The 13,344-nt window shown below is 43.1% G+C and overlaps 1 protein-coding gene across 1 annotated transcript in view; it reads right to left on the bottom strand.

Moving 5' to 3' along the window:
• FAT3 (FAT atypical cadherin 3) overlaps positions 1-13,344 on the bottom strand; it is a 561,724-nt gene that overhangs the window by 23,981 nt on the left and 524,399 nt on the right. The window lies entirely within an intron of this gene.

The following is a 13,344-nucleotide window of genomic DNA, read 5'->3' as shown; positions in this document are numbered from 1 at the left end:
CCCAACCCTGATCCCCCTCCTTACCTCTAAACCCCTCAGTCCCAGCCTGGAGCACCCTACTACACCCCAAACTCCTCATCTCCAGCCCCACCCCAGAGCCCTCCCCCCCCGCACCCTGAGCTCCTCATTTCTGGCCCCACCCCAGCGCCCGCATCCCCAGCCAGAGTTCTCATCCCCTCCTGCATCCTAACCCCAATTTTGTGAACATTCATGACCCGCCATACAATTTCTATTCCCAGATGTGGCCTTCGGGTCAAAAAGTTTGCCCACCCCTGGTCTAGACCCTTAGAAAATATTTCCAATTCAGATACACCAGAGTTTACTGATCTCATCACTAGAACAGAAAATCGCATGACATTAAATTAAGAATAGGCATGATAATGATACTTAACATTTCTATATAATCTGTCATCTAAGAGACTGTGCGTGCTTTACAAACAGTAACTGACTCACCCAATGCCTGAGTGAGGTGGGAAAGCAGTATGACATCCATGCTGCTAGCTAACCTGGGGCAGCATATGGTTAAGAAACTGATTAATCACGATTCAAGATCATACTGTTGGCCCCAAGTTTCCTGCTCAGTCTCACACTGAAGGTCAGTGGCAGTTAGAAATAGAACCCAACAGTTCCTAGAACTTCCAGTTTCCTTGCACACTCATTTTTGTAACAATGAGTAACATTAATGAACATTGTTTAAAATTAATAACCTGGAACAAATTTAGTGTTGTGGATGCCGTCACTGATCTTATTAGACAACTGTAAGTATCACAAAACCACATATTTTCTGTGTTCCGGCGTCACTACTGCATCTGCAAGATGAGGTGGTTGGTGGGTTTTCCCCCCCCCCCCCAATTCAGACACTCTGACCTACATTCTGAACATTCAAAGACCTGGACAAAACACACAGAGTGGCCTTACGAGATGCGAAACTGACAATGCCATTGGCATTATATCATGATGCCAGCCTATTAGGAAGATTTCTTGTTACCTGGAAAACCATTTGCTTACAAACAGTTTGGAAAGGAATCACTGCATGAGTGAACAAGATTGTGTCAGTGTTCCATTATATGACTCAATAGTGACATCTATAGACCAAAACACTGCAGTATATCTGTTTTTATATAAAGCATTATAATCGCTCTGTGTATTTAATTTAACCAAAATATTTAATTCAAATACAAAAGATTTTATGCAGAAAGTTGTCATGTGACAATGTAATAGCTGAACTAATATGTTTTCAGTAGATTCCTGACCTAATTGTAATCAGACAGTAGGAAACTAAATAAAACATTTGTGTAAATCAAATATCTTTATCTAAGTTACTAATAATTACCAAGAATTATATTAAAATATAATTTTCTTGTCACTTTTTGCATTTCTCTGAGCTTGAAAACTGAAAATAGGTTAGTCAATTTTTCTTTCACATTCTCATGCAATAAAGCATGATACCCCAAAGTTTGGATTGCAAAAAGTAAACCTATTTCCACTGGAAATAAAAAAGCATACCACTTTTATTATTTTTTATATTATCTGCATGAGAGCAGCATTTAGAAAACCTGAACTCTCAGATGTTCAGAACAGATTAAGCTCCATTGTAGGAGTGTAGGCAGTGTATAAACTAAACAAAAAAGTCTCTGTTGTATAAATTTATACTTACAAAGCTGCATTTTAGACTAAATTTTACTCAACGATATGGCCTTTAAAATGCACTCAGATGCTAGCCTAGTACACTAAGCAGCACAGTATCTAAGTATAGGGATCCATTTCTTGGGTTAGGAAAAAACACTCATAAAACAAGGTAAATAGAGTCCACATTTATCACTGATTTAATCTCAGGACCCTAATCAGGAACCTACCTATGCTTATATCTTGGGACCGAAAGCAGCAGGGAAACAGCTTTCCGGTTGCACAGCTAGGCCAAGCCACAGAAAACACGTTCAGGAGGATTCCTCTCACTCCAGCACATTCATAGGTGGAGCACTATTCTCCACGGGGAACAACAGAAGTGAAGCACTGAGCACTGGAGGTATTGCCAGCAGGCCAGTTCACAGAGAAGATTCCCTGGGCCGAAAGACTGGCCATTCCCTTTACTCCTTCCTATCCCTCAGAAGTGGCTGTGTTCTTGTTGCATGGCAGCGACTGCAGGTCAGGGCGGAGGATTCCATACCTCACCCTGTGACAAGGTTTGACCCTGAAGCAAATCCCTTTGGCTACTGTTTCTGATGTTGGGTTCAGATTTAGGCCCCCAGGGAGGAGGTACGATACATATTATATTTCATGGTACATACCATGTGATAAAGTTAGCTATTATCCCACTGGCACTATGAGAAGAAAAACATAAATCTGCTTCCCTAACAAAGGCAGGCAAACTTAAAGGAAACACTAATGACCTCTAACTTTTCTGCATGGAAAAGAGCACATTTCAAACAGTCCAGGGCTTGATCCCGCTGCTATTGAAGCCAGTTGCGGGGCTGTGGATGTTCAGCACCTCTCCAATTCAGGTCATGTATTCCGGTCCATAAATATGGACGTAAATGCCTAACTTTATGCACCCACATCTGAAAACATTGGTCTATATACTTCAGTGCAGTATGAGTCACTGATGAACTGATGATGTTTCGAAAGGGAGCGGAGGAAGATGACAGATAAAAACGTGTTAATTTATTATTATAAATAATAACACAGATGCTAACACCGTCAAGTGTACTTTGTCTTCCTGACATTTTTAAAGGTGTGCATATTGTCTGCCAGAAGGCCACCCTGCAAACTTCAGGCCTGGTCTTCAGCTGGTGTGAACAGGAGTAGTGCCCACTGACACCAGCTGAGGAGCTGGTCCTTCAGCTTTTAATAAGGCTTTTACCACAACTCTACCAACTTGCCTCTCCTCAAGCCTCATCACTTTGACTACAGCATCTTCCTTTCATCTAAGGTATTGCTCACCTCTCCCTTTTTGGTGATGTAAAGTGTCAAGAGGCACGAGGACACCGTGTGGTCCCAGAAGAGGAGCCTCTAGCAAACAATGACACTCGCAGTACTACACAGATACACTTCTCATCTATTCACATATGTTTGCTTGGCTCCCGTAGACTTAAAGAAGTTGTAAGCAAGGAGGCACTGTGCCATTGTAGCAGATGGGATGACTCAATGCAGCTGTCATGCAGAGAGCGTGTCTGTTGTTGCTAGAATCTCCAGTCTGAACCTTTGAGCTGCTCCCTATCCGTAGATTCACTTGACTTTATTAAAGAGGATGTTCCAAACAGCTGCCAATTCTTTTTCACACACATATGCTCCTGTTTCCATCTATTACTTGGCCTTCTTTTGTGACATGCTTTGCTTTTACATCAGTTTCAGGCATGTTGTTTCCATGCTGTGCAGTTTTACTTCACCAATTCAGAGCTGGACCTATAGAAACAGATTTTGCCTCAAATCCAGTTATACCAGGAGCTGATTGGTACGAAGCATTGGAGCAAAAGGGGAGCTCCCCGATTTGCATTTTGATATGATTCTGTAGACATCTGGTTGGTTTGGGGACCAGAGTATTCTTCATCCAAGCATATTCCTGCCACCTCTAGTTTGTTTTATATTTCTCACACAGACAGTGACTTCCTTGCAATTACAATGACGACTCTGGTGACACCTTAAAGACTAACAGATTTATCTGGGAATAAGCTTTTGTGGGTAAAAAAACCACTTCTTCAGATGCATGGGGTTTTTACCCACAAAAGCTTATGCCCAAATAAATCTGTTAGCCTTTAAGGTGCCACCAGACTCCTCCTTGCTTCTGTGGCTACAGACTAACATGGCTACCCCTCGGTTCCTTGCAGTTCAAATTGCAATTACAATGAATCTCTGTCTTTCACTCAAGACCCTTGCAACCAAATTTGTTTCTGTGAATTTATAGTCAGACTCTTTTACCTAATTTGAAACCATAAAATTCAATCAAGAAATCTGGAAGAGCTGATTAGCAGTCTCTTAAAGCTATACAAATAATAAAACGGTCCAACTCTTTTTAATTTTTTTTTAAATCCTAAAGTCTTTTAAAAATCAACATTAAATGGAGTTGTGATTTTAAGATTGCTTTTGTAAATCACGGTGTTTCATTTGCGTCTCTCTGAAGGAGAAAGAAAAAGAGAGCCGGTCAGTTAATGACCATATGATTAAAGCAGCCTTTTGTTCTTTGCTTAACTCTCATGAGTGTTCTGAGAAATACCTAGTTCACATGTTAATATCTCTAAAATGCATCAAAATTTAAAAGTACCATATAAATGCTACGAAGGGCCCCCCCCTCCGCCACTTGGGATTTTAATGGTATTTATGTAAAAAGCAAGAGCTCATAGAACGAGGAGGAGGAAAGGAGTGTTGTTCTCTACTCATAATTCGCCCATGATCCCAGAGAAGCTAGATACCGCTGTTAAAATGATACATACTAAAATAGCCAATGTTGATATTTATGATGTCATTAGGATTCAGAGTTAGTTCCTCACTGGTTAATAATGGGGCAGCTGCATCTTTCTGGGAGCTAGTGTCTATCCATACAGATGGTAAAACAGCTTCTGTCAGCTCAGGTTTGAAAGATTTTCTTCAAAGCTGTAAGGGTGCAATTTTTTTACCCTTTAGTTGAAAGTTTGAATTCTGCAGAAGCTGAAGGGCTGAAAGAGGGCTGCTGGTCCATAATCTCACCACATACTGGTTCAAACCATCTCCTGAGACTCAACCCCACATGTGTTTTTTTTTTTCACTTCGACATGGTAAATCTGCCTGTTCAGACAATTCAATCAAGGCCAGATGTATAGCACTGATAAAATTAAAATGAAGTAACTATACTTATAATTACAAGACTCTAACTAACCTAAGGTTTGTTTCTGTGACTTTTGAAAAACTTGGTCCAGTATTCATGCTTGCCCTATTAGTACATTTGGTACAGTAATGCTGTCTATGCCACTGCTGTTTGCTTGCCTTTGCATTGAGTGGAAATCTATCAACTTCATGAAAAAACTCGTACAGATACAGACAGACATCGTCTTCCCTTCCAAATGCAAGGAGATGGACATCGTACCAAAAGGACTGAAGGTAAAAAATCCATTACAGTCTACATACCACACAGACTGTGCTGACAGCTTGTGTCACACGCTCTCAAAGAAACTGTGGAACCACCTGATCAACATCCTCCACAGCAAACAGGGGAAGATTAAGAATGAGCTCTCAAAACTGGATTCTCTCATAAAAAACCAACCTTCCACACAAACTTCCTCATGGCTGGACTTTACAAAAACTAGACAAGCCATTTACAACACACACTTTGCTTCTCTACAAAAGAAAAACGACACTAAATTATCTAAACTACTACATGCCACAAGGGGCCACAACAGTGGTTCCCTTAACCCACCCAGCAATATTGTTAATCTATCCAATTATACTCTCAGCCCAGCAGAAGAATCTGTCCTATCTCGGGGCCTCTCCTTCTGCCCCTCCACCCCCATGAACATGATACAATTCTGTGGTACCTAGAATTCTATTTTCGAAGTCTCCGACTCAAGGAATATTTCCAAAACACCTCTGAACAACATACTAACCCACAGAGACCTTCCTACCAAGACTACAAAAAGAAGGATTCTGGGTGGAATCTGGGTGAAGGGTGAAGGTAGAAATTCTGGGTGAAGGTAGAAACAACAGGATGGACTTCTACACAGAGTGCTTCTGCTGATGTGCACGGGCTGAAATTGTGGAAAAGCAGCATCACTTGCCCCATAACCTCAGCCGTGCAGAACACAATGCCATCCACAGCCTCAGAAACAACTCTGACATCATAATCGAAAAGGCTGACAAAGAAGGTGCTATCGTCATCATGAATAGGTCGGAATATGAGCAAGAGGCTGCTAGGCAGCTCTCCAACACCACTTTCTACAAGCCATTACCCTCTGATCCCACTGAGGGTTACCAAAAGAAACTACACCATCTGCTCAAGACACTCCCTGAAAAAGCACAAGAACAAATCTGCACAGACACACCCCTGGAACCCCAACCTGGGGCACTCTATCTGCTACCCAAGATCCATAAACCTGGAAATCCTGGACGCCCCATCATCTCAAGCATTGGCACTCTGACAGCAGGATTGTCTGGCTATGTAGACTCACTCCTCAGGCCCTACGCTACCAGCACTCCCAGCTATCTTCGAGACACCACTGACTTCCTGAGGAAACTACAATCCATCCGTGATCTTCCTGAAAACACCAGACTAGCCACTATGGATGTAGAAGCCCTCTACACCAATATTCCACACAAAGATGGACTACAAGCCGTCAGGAACAGTATCCCCGATAATGTCAGGGCAAACCTGGTGGCTGAACTTTGTGACTTTGTCCTCACCCATAACTATTTCACATTTGGGGACAATGTATACCTTCAAATCAGCGGCACTGCTATGGGTACCCGCATGGCCCCACAGTATGCCAACGTTTTTATGGCTGACTTAGAACAACGCTTCCTCAGCTCTCGTCTCCTAATGCCCCTACTCTATTTGCGCTACACTTCCCATTTTAAGACCTTGTTTTCAGTGGCTTATATTTTTTATCAAACTCCAACCGTTTGGGCTGACGTTTTCCATGCCTCAGGCTGATTGTTTGGGGAAACATTCAGCTGACACAGTGCATCCATCTCTATCTCTCCCCCTCCCCACACCTCCAAAAGGCTAAGGAAAAATACATTGTTTAGCCCATGTTAAACTTTTCCAACAACTATTCTTTGAACAGCCCTAGTGCTGTCACACTTTGGAGTAGAGACTTGAAATTTGGCAGCGGTGTGGCCTTTGTGTCAGGGATGTGCATTTTGTGATCCCTGTAAAAGTCCAACCTACTTTGGCCCAGTTGGAAAAATTGGGAGTTTGCACATTCTCGGTAGAAATGTCTTAGATGTTTAGAAGCTAAAATCTTATAAGATTTCATCTTTACTAAGTGTGTACCATCTCCTCACTGCTTAGTGCTGAGCAAACTGTGCATGCCCCATTCCCACAGACCATGGTCCTTCCAGCTCAAGGCTACAGGGGCTCATAAGGCCTGTAAGGGCTGCTCTGGGCCAGGGTCAGGCCAGGCACTGGAACTCAGAGCAGGGAGCCTGTCTCTCCTGTGCTCTCATATGATGTCCCCTGATGGCATCCAGGCAGCATGGAGGAGGAAGCCATCTGATCTGAACGCAAAGTGGGACAAGCTGGTCTGGGGGAATGGAAAGGAGTAGACTGGGACAAGGAATCTGGTGAGACTGGGACTGGGGGGTGGATGACCGGACTATCAGGTAAGGAGATTGGAACTGAGAGGTCAGGGGAAGAGGCTGGGATGGTTGGATGGAGAGGCTGGAACTGGGAACCGGAGGAAAGGGGAATCTGGGACTGGTTGAGCAAGAAGACTAGGAGTTGGGAGGGGGTTAAAATACGAGGGAGCTCGGGAACTGGCAAGGGAAAGAGGGCGATGGGAGAACTGGGAGTCAGTTGTCCAGGAAGGGGAATGCTGAGTTTGAATGAGCAGCTGGGGAGCGGGGAGAGGAAACTAAGTCTGGCTGGACAAGGAGACTGGAACTAGGAACCAATGGGGGGGAATGGAGACAGATCTGACAAGGAGCTATAGTGGGAAAACTGGGACTGGCTGGGCGAAGAGACTGGGACAAGGAGGCAGGGAGGGGGGCACTGAGGTAAGGAGCTAGAGAAGAAGGTTGGGGCGGAGCTCGGAGACAGAGACTGGAACTGAGAGATGCTGTGGGGGAGGGGAGAGACATTCTGGATTAGGAGTTGGGAGTGGGGAACTTGGACAGGATGTGGAAGGAGACGGGGAAGAATCAGGACTGGGTCAGGGACAGGTTGGAGTGGATGGGACAGAAGGGTTCAAACCTGGGGGAAATGGGCAGAAGAGTCTGTGTCAACTAGACAACACTCCCCTCCAGAGCACAGACAAGAACTGAAGAGTCCTAAGTCTCACTGCATCTCTTTTGTCAGAAAACAGCTGTGAAACCCACTGGAAAAGTCTCTCATCCTCCGCTAGTGCCAGTCCACATAGCAGTGGTAGGTTGTCATCCACTATCAGCTACTCTATTAGCTCATGTGGCAGAGGTTTGTGTGATGGATCTAAAGGTCCCAAGCCTGCTGACGAGAATCTGGCTTATTAAAAAACCAACAAACAAACAAAAAAAACACAATCTAGGAAATCACACTCCCCCACCCCAATCCTCTCTTAAAAGAACATTAAGGTTGCAAAGTCAAGCACTCAAAAGTTAGGAAATGCCAGAATGAAGCTTTCCTTTTAATTCAGCCTTTTTGTTCATTTGCTTTATGACAGAATGTTTAATTAGATGATCACATACTATTTTTCCCCCACAGGATCCCTGCTTCGTTCAGTACACAGGATGCCCCTGCTCTGGGAATGAACCAGAATTGTGTAGTAGAGAAGGCTGTTGTGTGCAGGATCCCTGCCTTTTCTGTTGCAGGAATTGGAAGTAATGTGTAGTCATGAGGCAGGGGATTGCAGGAAAAGAAAGGCAGGTTTCATGGTTAAGGCAGCTAAATGATGCCCGGAAGAACGTGATTGCCTTCGCCACAGAGTTCCTGTGTGATTCTAGGCAAAGCACTTAAACCAAACTTTCCACAGGTAGTCCTTTTCATGTGTATTCCTCATTTTCTGGGTGACTGACTTGAGACCCTAGGGTCTAAACTGTGGAAATGTGGAGCTATATGCCAGCTGTGCTTTGAACACATAAAGTGATATATAATGCTTTGTGCTTCGACAAATCAGGTCCTGGGTGCTTCAGATCGGGCACTCAGAATTAGTGGAAATTTTTGACCTTAATCTCTCTGTGCCTCATTTCCCCATTTGCAAAATGGGGACAATACCACTTCTTCACCTCTCAGGGGTTTTGTGAAAATAAATTAATGTTTGCAGAGAACACAGCTACTAACGATTCATAGATAAGGCCAGAGGGGACCTCTTGGATCGTCTGGTCTGATCTCCTGTATAACACAGTCCAGAGAACTTCTTTGAATTAATTCCTGTCTGAACAAGAAAAACATACAATATTGATTTAAAAATAGCCAGTGATGGAGAATCTACCACGATCCTTGTTAAAGTTGTTCCAATGATTAGTTACCCTTGTTGTTAAAAATTAACATTTTATTTCCAATCTGAATTTGTCTTGCTTTGACTTCCAGGCACTGGATCTTCATTTACCTTTGTCTGCTAATTGTGATGTATGCCACAGAAAACCAATGAGGAAATTAGTAATTATGTATTTAGAACACGACTTGAATAGAGTACAATAAATAAGGCATGCAGCCACACATTGAATAAAGAGAAAACAAAATACTGAATAGATGTTAATTAAGTGTGCACTGAATGAGGCAGGAGTCCTGGGGAAAATATAGTATGTGATCACATATTTAAAGACTTACTATAATGCACACACACAAGGGGATCAAACTGAGGTTGCAAGGGCAATCTTTTCGAGGGCTTGGTTTTGCAACCTTGATAGTTTTCTTTTGATATGTTTTTTTTTGGAGTATAAGCCAGCAGCATCACCACTCTGAAACATTAACGGAATTTACTCTCACAATGCCCCTGGAAAGTGTTATTACTCCCATTTATTTAAATAGTTGGGAAACTGTGGTTTTGGGAAATTAAGATATGTCTACACTGCAGCTGGGAGCAAGCCTCCCAGCCTAGCACCCCACACTAGCTTTGCTCAAGATAGTGCACTAAAAATAGCAGTGTGGACACTGCTAACCATCCCAGTACAATCCTACCCATACCCTTTAGGTCTGTATTCAGGTAGCTACCCTACCTGTGCCACAATGTCCATTCTGCTACTTTCCCCATGCTTGCTTGAGCAAAGCTAGCATGTGTCTGTCTACCCGGGCTGGGAGGCACACTCCCAACTGCAGTGTAGACATTCCCTAAATGGCTTGCCAAGAGGGCAGGCACCAAGTCTGTGGAAAAGCCAGGAATTTAACCAAGGTCTCCCGAGTCCCAGTTCAGCACTTTACCCACAAGCCATCCTTCCTCCTTGCCACGATCAATTTAGCTGACCATACTTCTATGTAAGCCACTGCTTTGGCTCCTGGTACCTTATGTCAAGGACTTCATGTTCAGGTTCTAGATTCTTTTGCACATGTAGCCCTTTCCTGGTTGACATCATCCTATGGACCATATGCTTATCCTCCTCCATTCATGAGCAGAATGCCCACACAGGTCAATCAGAAGCAGTTCTCTGTATTGGTGGAAGTTCCCTACATGAACAGCATGCGGTCTTCAGCTTCTGAGCTGCTCACATTGTACAGTTCTACCTATAGGGTCCACCACTTTAATTTTGGAGAACCCCTTGCAGAAGGCCTCTGGTCCCAGCCCCTCTATATGTCTTAGCAATAAACTTTGATCTGTTGAGACTTGTCTTTTTTCCCTTCAGATATGTCATCTCTCTCTCTCTCAGGGTGCCCAAAGAATGGACTGAGATTCATTGTAGCTAGCCCAAAAATGCCTTGAAAGCTGTAATGGCAAGAGGAAACCAAAGTTGATCAAATGTAGGTTTTATTGCTGATGAACAGAAACAACCAGCCATTTCTATTCAGGAAGGAAGGTATCACCTCAGGGATAGCATTATGGATGTCTGCATTCATTTTACATACTTTATGCAAATTATATGTAAATTAGGCATGGCCCCCTGCCTCCTGCTACACTGCCAATGACTTTTTGACGTCACAGTGTTTGGTCGTAGATAGAACTCTGAGCTCTCTTTGTTTTCTCTTATTTTCACTGTAAATCATAGTAGGATTATTATAGGAAAAGGGAACTTACAATTGTATGCACACTACTCTGGAACATTCAAATTCAAAATTTATCCAACTAAATTCTGCATTTATGCTGAACACTGCTCACTTTGGGACAGATTCTGACACCCTTGTTCATAGTTAGTAGCACCTTGCTCCAGTGATTTCAATGACCCTACATGTAAAGTAAGGTGCTATGTAAAGAACTGGGCTGTAGGTGCTGCTGTGTTATCCCTATAGTCATTGACTTAACTGGACCAGAATCAGGCCCCTTTGGTAGCAAAATATATGTGTGCGCACTTTCCCCCCAAAGAAAAGCTGCCATCTCCTTTCCTAAGATAAAAATGAAGCTTCGTATATTTTATTTTAAATCTACTGCGGGTGCTACCATCGGTGCCAGCAAGCACAATGTTCTGCCATCCTTAAAAGCATGCTACAATTTGTGGTTATATAACTAGCATTTGACATGGTGTAGGGTTTTCCTTTCAACCCAATTTCATTATATGCTCTTTTTATATACTGAGAATGGCTCACACTAACAGGATTGTTTTGCCTGGTGGAAAAAAATGGCCATGACTTGTCATAGCGGGCTGGTTTATAGAGCCACTCACGTATAGTTAGGGCCCACTGCTTTGAAATTATGGTACTATAACAATCTTTTATTTACATAAATTGCTGAAACAGTAAAAAGAGCAAACAGATTTCTTAACTAGAGACAGCTGAAATATCCCCTCTGGGCACTTGCCTCCTCATTGAGGCAATAACGTTTGCAAGTCTAAATAACTTCAGTGCCTGGATTCCAGAAGTAAATTATCTTGACTTGAACCGTTTATTTTATTCTAATAATAAAATGGACTCAACATTTGGAGCTGCATGCATCCCCTGCACTGCCCTCCTGTAAACTGGCAATACATATGATGTTGGGAAAAAGAATTACCATGAAGTGATTTGTTAGAAAGGTCTCAATATACTCACCATGCAATTGCTAGACAATACAATAAATAGATTCAAGTTAAATTAATAAAAGGCACAGTTCCTACTCTCCCCAGCTTGCTAAGTTGGTGATACTTGACCTAATTTATTATATATGGAATCTGAGTTAACGTTTCATCTTTACTTTCTGGGATTTCTATAATCTTGTTTAGCAGTTTCTCAAAAGCCACTACCTCTTTTTCACTCAGAAATATTTTCTTTCCCCTTTAATTGCCTGCTGCTTATTGTCTTTCCTTACATTCGCAGGTAAAGACCTTACACATACACATAAGCTGCAACATTTGTCTTTGTGCTGCACATTGAAGTCCCATTGCCATGCTTGGTGTTAATACTGAGATGCTTTGCTAATGTACGTGCTGTGAGTTCATTTCTTTTAACTATCTTTGCACTTTCTTCAATTGACCATACTTCTACAGCTTCCCTGACTCATCCTTGATCTTACTTGTTGTGAACCAAAGCCAAGTAGGAAGCACTGAGGTAAATACTGGGATGGCAACAGGGTGCTGTGGGCCAAATTAAACCTCCCACTAGCGGAGCTGTGAAGAAGGTACCTTGCATGAGCAAGGACAGCTGGAGGCCATTCAGTGAGCCCCTTCCATATGCTCAGGGAACACAGACAGACCAGTTATGGCTTCCTTCTGCACAAGAGCACTAGGGAAAGTGCTTATAACTTCCTTCTGGTGAAAGCCAAAATTCAGCTTCTGTGTTTTCTTGCAATACTGCTGAAGAATAAGCTTGCTTTTACAGAGGGAAGGACACCAGAGTGTGCAAGTTTCCCACAGATTTTCTTCCATTTCCAAAAGTGAATTTCAGTCCAGTTGAACTATTTAATGTCTGTGCAGGGCTGGGACTGAGAAGCAATAAACAGATGCTAAGTAACATTATTACTAACAGGTGCTTGGAAAAGGTACCAGATTGTTTAGTAACTGGAATCGGAGCCCACAAAGACAAGGAAAGGCTCTACCCCTTCAGGTGAGGGAGGGGCCACTGAGCCCTGAAATCAATAGATTACAGGGGACAAAAAAATGAAAAAAGCAGGGATAGAAGTGCAGGTCACAGAGTCAAAACCAGGGCTCCGGAAGGTGCCGCCAAGCAGAGAATCCCAGGCAACACCCACATTTCCAAGAAGGAGTCCAAGGAGTCAGTGGTTGCTGCATTGAGGAACCCTACCTAGACAGGTGAATGTATGAAGGACTGGAAAAGGGGACCACAATCTCAGAGAACCAGGTATGGCTAGTGCCACGAGGTGGCTGATGAGTAGGTCCTGGGACTTTGTAGGGCCACAGAAGAGGCATGAATAGAGGTGCCAACCTGACAGATATGGAAAATGAAGCACTGAATTGTGCGCAGCAGAAAAAAAGCTTCCTCATTTCTGTGCTGCAAACTAGGACTGGGAGGGCCCAGCCGTAGCATCAAGCAGGTAGATTTGTCTCCACACCCATTCAACACTCTCACTGACAGGACTGCCAATGATCCCAGTGTTTTTTGTGATTTGGGCACCTGCTCATTAGGAATTAGCTTGATGCTACAAAACCCACTTCACACAAGCTGTC

The sequence above is a fragment of the Lepidochelys olivacea genome (genome assembly GCF_965140295.1).
Source record: "Lepidochelys olivacea isolate rLepOli2 genome assembly, chromosome: 1".
NCBI lineage: Eukaryota > Metazoa > Chordata > Testudines > Cheloniidae > Lepidochelys > Lepidochelys olivacea.
Note: the sequence above shows the minus strand (reverse complement) of the source record. Positions and strands in the feature narration are given on the sequence as shown.